Raw genomic sequence first — 14,932 nt, 5'->3', positions numbered from 1 at the left:
TTATAACCTTGTCTACCAAATGCCTGATTAAAAGTCCTCAGAGTTGTGCATGAAAATGGGGATACATTTAATTATGATACATTGTGTCTTGAATTTCTGATAAATCCAGAATGACCTTCAAGATTGGCCTGCTCATTTTTCTGAAATGCATTTTGAAAAGCTTTTATGATTGCAATTATGCTTGTAAAGAGACACTGCCAAGAGAATTCACTTGCTCTGGGATGTCGAGTGGACTCATTTTGTCAGTGCAAACATTGATCTTTTGCAGACTTCACATGCAGAGCATGGGGAGGTGTTTTCAGGGAAGAATCTACTGGCGTAATCTAATATATTAAAAGAAATAAATGCTTGGTGCAGTGGTGCATGCCTGTAATCCCAGCGGCTCAGGATTCAAAGCCAGCCTCAGCAACTTAGGCCCTAAGCAACCTAGCAAGAAATAAAAAATAAAAAGGGCTGGGATGTAGCTCAGTGGTTAAGCACTCCTGGGTTCAATTCCTGGTACCAAAAAATAAATTAATAAAAAATAAATTTAAATATATGTATTTCTTCATGTAGTAAAATATTTTTCCATTGACATTTTCACTTTGGGAGCTGCTTTACTTTATAGAAATTACACAACAGAAACACTGTTTATTTTCCTTTTCTCTAAACAGATTTAAGCAATACAGGAAGGCCAAAGCAGAAGAGTAAAACATCCTGTCCCACATCTTCTGCTAGCAAATAAGAACAGATTCAGAGGAACAAATGTTTGTAACTGGAAATGCATTTCCTCCACATGTTTAAAATAGCACACTGCTTAGACTATAAAAAGCCAAAGTTTATGCTTTGAAAATGGAGTAAACTGTCTTTTAATTAGAGGCCGGAATCAGACTACAAGAAGTACACTGTCTGTGTTTGGTGATAGAAAGCACAGTGCTTACTTGGTGTGTCTAAATTCCCATGGTCTTGTCATCCCAAGCCCGCGATCACCTCTTCCCCCACATCTTTTTATTTTTTATTTATTTATTTTTTTTCCAGTCCTTTTTACTACCTCTTCTATTCATTACCTGCACTCAGCTTCTGCCAGCATGTACTAGTAACTGCTTGACCAGGCTTCAGCCCCTCATTTGCTACATTTGCTTTCAACCTGGCATTTATTACTTATTCTGTTAGTCTTCAAATTTTATAATCCTAACTGTAGGAATTGACTGAGGATGTGGCTCGCTGGTAGAGCACTTGCCTGGCATGCCAGAGGCCTGGGTTTGCTCCTCAGGCATTGAGGGCCTGCTGTTTAGCCTCCTCCTTATAGATTGGGAATGACCTAGAGTAGTAAAACCTACTATTTTCACATGTGGTTTTCTCATCATCTTGGTTTCTTGAGCAAAGAAAAATGCCTTACTGTTGAATTTCAAACAACCTTATGGGTGGTGTCAGTTTAAGCAGTGTTTGTCCCAATGGTGGGTAGAATTCTTCATAGTGCTATACTTATGATCAAGACCCAGACTAGCTGGGCGCAGTGACACGCACCAGTAATCCCAGTGGTTCCAGAGGCTGAGATAGGAGGATCACAAGTTTAAAATCAACTGCAACAAAAGCAAGATGACTGAACAACTCAGTGAGACTCTGTCTCTAAATTAAATACAAAATAGGGCTGGGGATGTGGCTGAGTGGTTGAGTACCCCCAAGTCCAATCCCTGGTATACCCCCATCCCCCAAAATAGACCCAGGCCTGACCCAGTGGTTGGCCAGTTTTCAGTGTATTTGCCCAGTCCCAGAACCTTTGATTTGTGCAATAGTCTTCTGTCTGGGCAGTTGACTGATCTCTCCCACTCCCCTTGAGTGAGTCAATATAAATTTTACATGTGGTGTTTGTTTTGTTTTGTTGTTTTTAGTTTTAGGTGGACACAATTTTTATTTTTATTTTATGTGGTCCTGAGGTTTAAACCTAGTGCCCCATGCTTGCTAGGTGAACACTCTACCACTGAGCCACAACCCCAGCTCATACTCATGGTTTTAAGTTTCAAAATTTCTCAGTATATTGTCTTTTGATACAGAACATTAACCATTTCACATAAAGTAATAAAAATCAGACACAATGTTGGGAAGAAGTGTTTCTGATATTCAATTAGAATCTCTTGTTATGATGATGAAACAATCAGATATCTAGCCTATGATGATTTGATTGGTTGATTGCATTACTGGGGATCAAACCCAGAATGCTTGCATGCTATGCAAGGGCTCTACCACTGAACCATATCTTCAGCCCAAGGGCCTCTAACCTTTGAAGGATTGCTGTCATGTTGTTGGGAGTGTGTTTTTTAAAACAGGACCTAATTTTTGCTAAAAAGGGAAGAGGGGGCTCTGGATTATTCAACAGCAAGTACATTTATATCAACAACAAAAAGAGCTACCTTTGAATCTGACATCATTTCCTGGTTTGATCCTTTTGTGAGACTCATGATCAGTTGGCATGAGCCCATGTACCTGGGGAATAGATCTGCATATGAGGTCATATGATGCAAGAGAATGGCCATTCCAAAAGGAAATCCCGCTTGTTTCAAAAGAGTAACTGTTATGAGGGCTTATTGCTAAATATTGTAATAGTTAAGGTAATTAGAGCAGCTGAATACAGGGGCTCACACCTGTAATCCCAGCAATTTAGGAGGCTTCGGGCAGGAGGATTGAAGAGTTCAAAGGCAGCCTCAGCAGCTGGTGAGATGCTCTAACAACTTAATGAGACCCTATCTCAAATAAAAAGGGCTGGCTGGGTATGTGGTTCAATGGTTAAGTGCCCCTGGGTTCAGTCTCCAGTCCTTTCTCCTCCCGAAAGGAGAGAGAGAGAGAATTAGACGAAGGCAAATTTTTCAGCAAACATAACCTATGATATTTTTTTAAATTTAGAAGTGATTTTCTTTAAGGGAAGAAATGATGTCAGTTAAATATTTTATAATGGGTTGTACTCTTTTTTCTTAAAAACTGCTTTATTGTGATATAATTCATATATTGTATAATTCACCCATTTAATTAATACCCATGACATATCCACAGGGTTGCACATTCATAGTGCTATGCAGCCATGATCATTTTTATCACCCCCAAAAGAAACCCTGAACCTCTTAGAGGTCACTCTTCAGCCCTATCCCTGTCCACATCCCCACCTCCACACTCTCACCACTCCCAGTCAATCACTAATCTACTTTCTGTGTCTAGATTTGCTTATTTGGACTTTTCATATGGTTGGAATCCTGTCATATTTGTCCTTTGGTGTCTGGCTCTTTGACTTAGCATATGCTTTCAGGGTCCATCCATCCTTATAACATTTATCTCTGCTTCATTCTTTTTTATGTCTTTTTTTATTCATACAGTAGAATGAATAATCTTTCATGATATGACTGTACCATGTTTAGTTTATCCTTTCACTAGTTGGTGGACATAGTGTGGTTTCTAGTTTGGGGCTGTTATGAACAAAGTTTCTGTGAACTGTTGTGTACAAATTTTTATGTGGTTATCTTGAGTATGTAACTAGGAGTGGAATTGCTGGCTTATGTGGTAACTTGGACAGCCTCTTGAGTAGGAGAACGAGCCATAAGGGAAAGTTCAGGAGCGCAGCTTAGGGGTAAGTTGCCTTTTGTGCCTCAACTTCTTTCGTTGTCACATCTCTGAAGCACATAGCTTTATATGTAAGCTCCAGCTGTCAGATAAAGAGACGAATGAAAAAACTATAATATCCAGTAATGCTGTAAAACAATGATGAGGGAAGAGAAAAAAAGCAGTTTTCTCCGTCCAACTTAATTCTGGAAGTAATAAGAGGGAATTAAGTCTTTTGGTTTGTTTCCAAAATCAGCTTCAAGCTTTCTACTCTGTGAGATTTCCTAGTTGATGACATTTCTGGATTTTAGTTTAGTTGACTCACAGCTGGCCCTGTTCTGATTTTATTACTGTTTGTAAATAGATATTCTTGATCTTCCCACTGAATTTTGAATTAAACTTTGTTATTTGTAGCGGATGTGGTGCTGCCAATAGAACGTGTTCAGAAATGTGTGGTAAGATTTTTTTTTTTTTTTTGGTCATAATGACTCAGGGAAGCCACTGGTACTTAGTGGATGGGGTTCAGGGATGTTAAATGTCCTGCATTGCTAATGTAGTTTGGGTATAGAATACTTTTCCTTTCCCAAATGCCAGCTTTACATAACCGCTTTTCCTTCAGCTTCAGGGCTCTAATTCAAAAAACTGACAATTCATGAGCCAGATCTGCTCTCCTGTTTTTTGGGGAGAAGGGGGTTGTTTGTTTGTTGATTTATTTATTTTTTGTACTGGGGATTGAACCCTGGGGTACTATACTTCAGAACTACATTCTCAACTCTTTTCTTATTTATATTGACACAAGCTCTCATTAAGTTGCCCAAGCTGGTCTCAAGCTTGAGATCCTCATGCCTCAGTCTCCTAAATCACTGGATCTGTATATGTTTTTATTTGGTCAGTATGTTGATTTTTAAATGACTGGGTTTTTTTGAGAGATGAGACGTTTTGCTACTGCCTTTCTTTTCTACTGCAAAAATGGATTGATGCAGAATACCTTGAGTTCAGCCTTTCTCTGTCCTTAATTGGCAGTGTCACTCCTTAGCTCTTACAGGAAGCTGTTTCTCCCAAGTTTAGGGTGACATGTTTCTCTTGAATGCCCATGTGAGTTTCCTTTTGGAAACAATTTGCTTTCTAGAATTAAAAGAATTTCATCATCCTTTTTAAAAGAATAAATACTTCCTATTTGTTAACTGCTGAGTCACATTTAAGGCACAGTGCTAAGTGTTTTCCCTGCATTAATTCATTTAGTCAACATAAACACTTAAGAGGTAGGTGCTACCTCTTACTGCGTCCACAGTTGAGCTTCATGCCCATTTCACAAATCAGGACACTGAGGCTTAGAGAGACTTAAAGAAACACTTAACTTGTTGGGGTTACAGAGTTGATGATTACTGGAGCCAGAACTCTAGTCCAGATCCATTTGAGAACAAAGCCTGAGCTCTTTCCATGCAACTGCTCTTTCTTGCCCTCCTGTTTGGTCCTGTTTATTTGTTAAAAGGATCTCCCAACTTTATAACTAATGAGGGAGACTTTGAAGGCTAGTGTGTAATTCCTTTATAAGTCTTTTTTCCTTTAATTATGGTTAAACCCAAGTTTTCTGTACTGTATTTCCGTATGATTTCTGCTTCATAAAATTGAAGGACTGGGGGCTGGAGTTGTGGCTCAGTGGTAGAGCACTTGCCTAGCATGTGTGAGGCCCTGGATTCGATTCTCAGCACTGCATATAAATAAATGAATAAAATAAAGATCCGTCAACATCTAAAAAAATATTTTAAAAAAATTGAAGGACAGGAACATTTCTAAGGTGAGTTCTCAGTGTGTTTGTATGTTGATATCTGTTAACAACAGTAGAGCTGAGGACAAGATGTGATCCGGCACCAGGGGAATAATGGCTGTTGCTCTTCCCATATGATGGCCAACTCCTGCAGGGATGTGAATCATATACTGTGGGCAGTTTATGTGAGGGTTGTTCTAGGGGAGTCAAATAAGATATGCCTGGCCCAACTTGGGTTAAGTGTATTTCTTCTGGCAGCCACTTGTTCCAGGATATGACAAACTAGAGATAGCTTTTAAAAGGATGCTTCAGCCCGGTATGGTGATGGCACATATGGGTAATCCCAGCTCTGGGGAGGCTGAGGCAGGAGGACTGCAAGTTTGAGACCAGTCTGGGTAACTTAGCCAGACCCAATCTAAAAATGAAAAATAAAAGGGATTGGGAATGTAGTTCATTGGCAGAGCACCCCTAAACTATTTTTTTTTTTTTTTTTTTTTGGTGCCTCAAAAAAGAAAAATCCTATTTAGAAACTAGTGGTAGTGAAGTAAATGGTTTTGCAACCCAGGTAATACTACTGCTGTTGTCTTACCTTTCAGCTGTAGAATGGTGAATTGTGTTGGAGCAAGAATGCCCATGTTCTTCAGTGAGTGCTAATACTCCATTTGGTTTTAGCTTTTTTTTTTTTTGCTTAGCATGCACAAGGCCCTTGGTTCAATCCCCAGCACCCTCCAGAAATTAAATTGAATTAGACTAAAACATACCTTCATAAGTTTTGTTGCAAATACGTAGAAACTAGATTTGAAATTAAATAAAGAAAATAATTCTTTAAAGATAAATAGTTTCGAATATTTTGAATCTGTTAATGGTGATTTCATTTACCTTCTTGATTCAGAGATATTGTTCCAGCCAAGCTAGTATTGAGAGATGTATGAATGGGGAGACTAGTGATATTCTTTTGGAAATGGGGCAGAGGGGTTGATACTTAACATTTGGATCAGGAACTGAAGTCTCTGTCAGAGTGAGCATTTAAGTGAGATGCCAAACATAGGAAAGCTTTCAAAGCAAAAACTTATTCATTTGTAGTTACCAGGATGGGGTAATCTTTGATAATTTAGATTGGATACCTACAGCAAATACAATGAATTTAGGAAGTGTCACTAATGGTTTTCAGAGTTGTCCACAGTTGAACAAATTCTAGTGTTCTTAGAAGGAAAATCTTATAAGGAAATGAACTTTATTACACACGGCAGCCTTTTTCCTTTATTCTTATTCTTGAATTATAGTCCCAACAAGTTTCAAAAAGAAAAAAAAAACATGGTTTTAAGAGTGAGATGTTTATCTGTATTTTAAATTTGTAAAACTAATTTTCTATATTTTCTTACACTTTTGACCATTCTGGATTTCTCTTGGTGTAAAAAATGAGTCTTTAAGCACTTTTGGTGTTTCTTGGGTGTGTAGAAGAGAAGAGTCAAAGTTTATTCAGTATAATAATAGATAGTTATTTAGGAATAAGAATGTGAAGACCCTCATTTAAGGAGAGTTGTGATGCTCTCGGCATGAAGAGAAAATTCTAATTAACTTTGTAACATTTATTTGTTGGTAGTTACTTCTTCATGGACTTTGTCTTTTAGTGTGCACTAGAGGGCAGAGTTCCCCCTGAAAAGATAGCTCTCAGGAACCTGAAACATTTCTAGGACAGATATATGAGTGTGGTATGTTTTTATTTTCTGATTAGGGTCATTTCTTGATATGAGATTCCTTTGTTCTATGCAGTTTCTTCATTTTTATTAGAATTTGTTTTCAACCCTACATATGTGTTTATTAGAGAAATATTTTTTTCCCTCTCATTTTTGTCCTTGAGATGCAGAAGTGTTTTTGTTGCTTGTGGGTTTACTTTTTAAATTACATACAAGAAAGTAAAAATGACCTATATTCTTACCACTTAAATTTTTTCAGGAAAAAAAAAGGTCTTTTTTTTTTTTTTTTCATTTCTGCCTGCCTAATTCTTTATTCCCAGCCCCAGAGGCTAATAGTTTTGTGCTTTTGTTAACTGTTTATCAGTTGTATGCAGATCCTTCCCTGTGCCATTTTGACATATTGTTTTGATACATAACAGTTAAGGAAAAAATGCACTCAGTTTGTCTATATTGGTCTGCAACTTTTTTGTGGTGCTGGGGATTGAACCCAGAGCCTTGTGCATGCAAAGCACTCTACCAACTGAGCTATATCCCCAGTCCTGCAACTTATATTTTTATCTAACAGACACTCTTGGATATCTTTCCAGGTTTAGTATAAAAATCTTGTTTTCCTTTTTTAACACTTACCTGGTACTCCATTTTGTGAACGTACCATAATTTGAGTGGCCCTTCCCTTCCTGATGAACATTTAGTTTTCCAAACTTTACAGTTAAGAATAATTCTGTAATAATCCTTGATCATGTATTTTTATGTTCTCATTCTGTCATTTCTGTCATTTCTTCTAAGCAGTCTTAGAAGGGAGATTGCTAGGCCATTAAATGTGTGCATTTTAAATTCTAACAGAGGTAGCCAAAAGTAATACCGATTTACCCATATTACATGAAAGTGCCTATTTCCAATACAATCACCAGCATCCATCAGGGTATTCTCTATAATCACTATATCAACCAAAACTTCTTAACATGCTTATCTGAGTTGTGCCTTACAATTTCCACTCCGTTGAAAACCTCCACTGAAAATAGACTTTTATTTCAAAAATTAAACTAATGCTACATTTTTGTGCATTTGTTAAGTGTATACAGAATGAATACATTAGATTTGGGTATTGTAGCTATATCAAATCATCAAAGTAAATTCTCAATTTAAGTTCAGGTTTTAAAAAAATAATCTATCTAATGAACACTAAGAGAAATTATGAGCCACTTTGGGTACTGTATAGTATTGATCCTTTGAAAATATCTTGTGTTGAAAGTTACTAGCCCCCAAATTTCTAATGTGAGTGAAGAATGTTCATTCAAAGCATGACTATCAGCGATTCATGTATGCTGGCAAGGTTCTGATAAAGGAATCTTAATACCATTTTGTGGATGGCTGTGATTATATATGATTATACAGAAAAATTCATATTAGATAAATATTTTTGTTTTGATTGGAGAATTTTTCTTATAAGAGAGGCTGAGCAGCTGTGTTCTAATTATTTTGGTTAGGGATTGAAAATCAGACTGGTCAGAAATCTGTCACTTACTATATTCGGTCACTTAGTCCTGGATTCTTGCCAAAGTTGTTATTCAAGTGAACCTATGATAAAATTCAGCTGAAATAATTTAAAACTAGGCTAGTATGTCCATATCACTAAGAAAATAGCAGCCTAGGCAAACATACGAATTTAGACTTAATAATCTGGATGTTTAAGATCATTATAAAAAAAATCACAGCCTTTTGATAATTAGCTTGCTTGAATTTGAATGTTGTACATTGTCAGTGGTTGCAACTTTGAGGGTGAGCAGGAAAAGCCCATGTTTTGCATTGATTTCTGCTTTGAGCTGAGATTCTTTAGGTCCAGCTGCTTGAGTGATGGCATGCTATGGGAGGTGGAAGCCAAAGGAGGAGTTTTCTCCACAGCCAGATAGCACATGACATGACTTGTTTGGACCCAAAGTGAGATCTGGTAAGATCCAAGGAGTACCAAGTACAAATCACTCTTATCTTGGTTGCTTGTATGGAGTGGCTACCTTCAAAGGAAGGATTTGAGGAAAAGTTCCATTTAAGATGGAATCCACATCATCAGGTCTGCTTCCCAGCATGTTTCTGTGTTGTGCCCTGGGCTAACTAATTCAGACTTTTTACAGCATTTCAGAAAGTCATCCCATTTTGTCCCAGGTTAGATCAGTTTCTCAGTGCTGGTATGGTGAATGAAGCCAGCTTTCCTATTGGGGTGTCTTGAGTCAGTTATTTTTTACAGTATCATGCAGGCCTAAGCCAGGCAAAAGTTCAGCTGTGTGAAGGCCTGGGATTAAGTTGTATTTCTCAGAAGTGGGTATGAATTTGTTTCTTCTAGGTGTCCTGGTTAAAGGACCTAGAGTTGTAGCTCAGTGGTAAAGTGCTTGAGCATCGGGCCCTGGGTTCAATCCCCAACTCTGAAAAAGGGTCCAGGGGAAGGATCTAGATGTTCTAGTTATGTTGTTTTCTTAGTTTGGACTTCCTGGACCATTCATGTACTATAATTTTGAACCCCAAATCTATATGAGTGATAAACTCACAATTCTATTTTCAGAAGAGACTTTCCCTACTCCGCTACAACCTAACCAAAGACAAACTTTCTTGTTTGCTCCCTGGGCTATTAGGTGAATTTTTTCCCCATTCTGTCCTTTCATTGCGGATGCATAGTTTCCACTTCAGTTAGGATTTTAGTTCCAGTTCCCTACCTTTTGTAAACCCAAGGCCAATACTTTGTTCATGTGGCTAACGAAACCCAAGCCCGGAAGTTATTAAAAGTCTTCCCCCTCTTCAGCCTCCCCCCCTCAGCTCATGTGGTACTACTGCGGTTTTCAGTTCCTTCTTTGAGTCTAGCACCTGGGGTTTTCCCTTTCTTTTTTTGCGAGTTTAGCTATACATTTTAAATATTTTTAAATATATTTTGTCTAGCATTCCTGTGTCTTTTTCTGGAAGATATTTAGATTATCTTAAGTATCTCTCTCTTGCCTAAAATATGAGCTCTTTTGTTTAAGGGTAGAGATACCCTTTTTGGGGGTGTGGGGGATGTAGTTTGGTTGGTTGGTTGGTTTCCCAGCATCTAGTACAGAATTTTAAAGTTTTTCGTTGCATTTGACAAATTTGAATAGACTTAAAGGGAACGTTATCTTTCTATTGTCACATAGGAAGGAATAGTCAATATCCTTTTGAAATACATTTGATGACTTTTCTTTCTTGAGCAATGTGAGGAGCTTCTTCTAGCCAAGCCCTATTGATTTTCATCATTAAAATATTTTATAACTTAAATTTTTGTTGCTTTTCTTCTCTTTTGAGCTATATTTACATTGTACCATCTGCTGTTTTTCTCTGTTCTAGTTAGAAACAAAATACCCAAGATTTTTTTAAGTTATAGTTGGACACATACCTTTATTTTATTTATTTATTTATTTTTATGTGGTGCTGAGGGTCGAACCCAGGGCCTATCACAAGCTAAGCGAGCGATGTACCGCTGAGCCACAACCCCAGCTCCCTTTTTTTTTTTTTTTTGGTGGTGCTGGGGGATCACACCAGGGCTTCATGCATGCTAGGCAAATGCCTCACCATTGAGCTACACCCCCAACCCTAAGAATATTTAACTCTAAAACATGAATTTGCTTGCTTGAAGCTCCCTTCATCCATATCAGTCTATATAAATTCTATTTGGCTTCTTTTTAATGTCTCTTGAAAATCTTTACCTCTCATTATTGGAACCTTTTTGTTTGTTTAACATCTGACTCCTTTAGAAATCTTCAAGAAACCTCATAGATGCCACTCTTGATGGGCGCAGGAGGCATGAATCAAAATATTTGATTTCCCAGCTCCTTTGCATCTAGTTCTTAGTCACTCACGGTCCTCAGCTTTAACATTACACCTCAACCTAGGACTTTGAGTCCAGGGCTGGTGAGGCAGAGGGAAGGAACACTGAAAATTTTCTTGGGCCCTTGAGGGTGCTGGCTGCCTAGGTCTGCATATGATTTAGGTCATTGATTTGGTCTCTGAACTTGATTCTTAAGTCCTCCTAGATTTTTTAAGTAAACCAATACCTTAAAAAAAAAAAAAACTTTTATTTTGAGAGATTATTGACTTACACAGTTATAAAATAACAGAGATCCCTTGCATCCTTGACCCAGTTTCCCCCTAAAGTGCCATCTTAATAGAACAACTGGGCTGTTGAGGTTGATACAGTCAAGGTACAAAACATTTTCATCTCCACTAGGATCCCTTATGTTTCAGTTTTATAGCTCCTTAATTCCCCTCCTTAATCTCTGGCAACCACTAATATAGAAATTTCCTTTGGGGGAGTTTTTAAACGACAGATTCTGTTTCCTTTATAGTTTTAGGGCTCTTCAAATTCTCTATTTCATAAGGGTATGTTGTGGTAATTTGTGGGCTTTGTATAGGTTGTCAAATTAGTGGGTAGAGTTCTTCAAAGTATTCTCTCACTGTCTTTTGATGTCTGTAAATGATATCCTGTTTCATTTCTGATACTAGTAATTTGTGTCCTCTCTTTTTGTCAGTCTGATAGACTCTTGTTGGTTTTATTATGTTTTCAGAGAATTTCCCCCTCCTGTCTTTGTCTTCAGTTTCACTGACTTCTACTCTGTTATTATTATTTTCTTACTTTTTGCTTGCTTTGCTTACATAGGTTGAGCATTCCTTATCCAAAAACCTTAAATCAAAATCCAAAAAGCATCGGTGCTCAAAATGTCTCAAACTTTAACGCATTTTAGATTTTGGATTTTTAGATGAGGGATGCTCAACTGGTAAACTCTATGCAAATATTCTTTTAAAAAAATTTTTATTATTTTGAAATCTGGAACACTTCCAGTCCCAGGCATTTTGGATAGGGGATACTTGACCTATGTGTTATTCTCCTTTTACTAGGTTCCTTGAGAGAGAGCCGAGATTATTGATTGGAGACTTTTTCTCTTTAACAGTATTTGGCACTATAAATTTCCTTCTTGCTTGTTTCATCTCTGTTTCACAAATTTTGATACATTAGTCTTATTTTTATTCTATTAATTATATTTTTTAAATTTCCCTTGAGACTTGTCTTTGGCACATGAATTATTTAAAAGTGTATAACTTCATTTCCTAGTGTTTAGAATTTTTTCTGTTGTCTTTCTACTGTTGCTTTTTAGTTTGAATACATTATCATTGGGGGAACATACTCTTAAGATTTCGACTCTCTTTTGAATTTGTTTGCATTAGTTTTGTGGTCCCAGGAGATGGCCTTATCTTGTATGTTTCAGTACACTTAGAAAGCCCAGTATCTCTTTTTATTACTCCAATATCTTATAATAAATTCCTTTTCTGTCTAAATTAGCCAGTTGGTCTGTTTTACATATAAAAACTCTAGTATTCCTTTAGAACTGCACTTAGTAGTGTTTATTATAATTACTCAACTGAACTCCCAATTGGCTTACCTGTTAGTTTCCCCACTGCACTGTGAGCTTGAGGGCACAGATCTTATCTTTTCTTTGTTTGTCCAGCTTGGTGTGTGGTAAATAACTTACAAGTATTTAAATGAATGAGTAAATGAATAGCTTTTATTAATGGTGATTATGTTTAAAAAGTAATGCATAAGGGACTGGTGATATAGCTCAGTTGGTAGAGTACTTGGCCTCGCATGCACAAGGCCCTGGGTTCAGATCCCCAGCACCACACACAAAAAAGTAATGGGTAAGGCTGAGGGTGTAGCTAGGTGGCAGAGAATGTGCTTAGTATGCGCTAGGCCCTGGGTTTGGTTCCCAGCACCACATTTTTTTAAAAAAAAAACTAATGAATAAATTTGAATCTGTTAAGATTTAATTCTTATTTTTTTGCTTATGTGTATTCTCCTGTCAGTTATAATCTCAACAGCAGGGTGGTTTGGGTTCCACAGCTTGAGTTCAGGAAGTAACTAAACCCGGAAACAGACTGTGTAATATCTTCTTATATGATTAGAATGACATTTTATTTCAGCTTAATCATGCCAGAGTTCAAGCATAGACATGTGGAAAGTTTCTTACTCATTCCACAAGAACCTATTTTGCAATTCCTGCTATTTCCTTTATTTCAGGTTGACTTGTCCTCTCATAGAAGTGTTGTTCCCACAGCAGTGTATTTCACAATGCACATCCTTGTGGAGTATGCAGAAGCCCTGCCATTTGCCCGGGAGCCCTGTTTCCTAGTCAGGAAACACATGGTATTCCCTCAGCTTTTCATGTACTTTGCTGGGTTGCCTTCTGGATAACAGGAAAGCCATTCGTTTGTTTTCTCCCATTCAGCATTGGTTAAAATGTATCTAAGGGATTTTGATGTATGATATACCCCATTACTAATTTTTTCAGGCTGTGACTGGTGCTGGGTAGAATAGATGGAAGAGATGGAAGGGACATTACAGGGACTTGAGCTTAACTTACTGCCATTTGGCATGGTATTCTGTTTATTGCTAAGATGATTTGGAGTGACTCCCTGTTTATTGCTTTAAGTGATTTTCTGTGACTTTTACTGGCTAGGGAGGAGGAGGTATAAAATGTTGACCTTTTTCAGTGGTTCCCCTGATTTTTAGTTCTGAGCATATAGTAGCTTCATGTCTTTCCCCTTGTGGAACTAAACTTACTAGATTGTACTTAAACACAAGAAGCCTTTTTTTTTTTTTTTTAATCTTCTCTCCTACTTAGTTTCTTCTCTTTGCCACCATATCTTTTTTTTCTTTTTTCCCCCTTTTCTGGTTACTTGACCTGGTAGCCTTGTTATTATAGATGTTCATTAGAAATCCTGAAGAAGGGGCTGGGGACGTGGCTCAAGCGGTAGCGCGCTCGCCTGGCATGCGTGTAGCCCGGGTTCGATCCTCAGCACCACATACAAACAAAGATGTTGTGCCCGCCGAAAACTAAAATAAATAAATAAAAGAAAAGAAATCCTGAAGAAAAGGTTGAGTTACTTTAAAAAAACAAAAAACAAGGTTTCAAAGAGACAAGGATATATCATCTTAATTATAGTATTTCTTTGTCTTATTTATAAATGATAAACTATATCAAAAATACAGAGATGTGTGAACTCACATCAATATAGTATTAAAATGATGAAGAGCATTTTAATGATAATTCTCCTTCAAGCTGCATTAGTTTCTCAGTTTTAATCTATTTGTCATTGTATGTAGCATCTATGAAGTACTACTTTTTTGATTCCCCTAGCATTTGATTTTCATGAGAAGAGATAGATTAGTTATCATAGAACCATTAAGTTCCGTGAGTTTGTACAATTGTATACATCCATGTAGCCACAAGCTAAAGTAAGGTATAGCATGGTGACATCACCCCAGAAAAGGATTTTCATTGTGGTAGGTTAATTTTGCCTGTTCCAGAACTTAATGTTAATCAAATCATATATTGTTTAGCTTTTTGTGCCTGACTTCTTTCAATCAACATAGTTTTGAGATTTATCACGTTGCTATGTATATTAGCAGTTCATTTCTTTTTATATTCTGTTGATGGGCCTATGCATTGTTTTTTGAAGACATAGGTTTTTATTTATTTTAGGTGTATTTATTTAATGCTTAAGAATGGATTTGCTGGGTCACAGGGTAGATGTGCACTTAATGTTATAACAAACTGCCAAACAGATCTCCAAGATAGTCATATTGTTTCATTTTCCTATTTCTGATGCCTAAGATTTTCACTTAGTCCATATCCTTATCTATGTGTAGTGTTGTCGGGGTTTGTTTGTTTGTTTTTAGTAAGTGCAAAAATAATGTCTCCTGTGGTTTTAGTTTGCATTGCTCTGAATACTAATGATTATATATCTTTTCATCTTTTCATTTATATGTAATCTTTTGCAAATTTTATATGTAAAATTTCGCATTGTCTCAGTCTTACCCATTTTTATTGGGTTGTCATTCTCT

The 14,932-nt window shown here is 37.1% G+C and overlaps 1 protein-coding gene across 2 annotated transcripts in view; it reads left to right on the top strand.

Annotated features, from left to right (window-relative positions):
- Positions 1–14,932, top strand: part of Cfdp1 (craniofacial development protein 1) — a 110,862-nt gene that overhangs the window by 33,871 nt on the left and 62,059 nt on the right. The window lies entirely within an intron of this gene.

Source organism: Marmota monax, unplaced genomic scaffold (assembly GCF_021218885.2).
Source record: "Marmota monax isolate L192 unplaced genomic scaffold, Marmota_monax_Labrador192_F-V1.1 WCK01_AAM20220418_F8-fsc00024, whole genome shotgun sequence".
Lineage (NCBI taxonomy): Eukaryota > Metazoa > Chordata > Mammalia > Rodentia > Sciuridae > Marmota > Marmota monax.
This window is presented reverse-complemented; position numbering and strand designations above follow the sequence as displayed.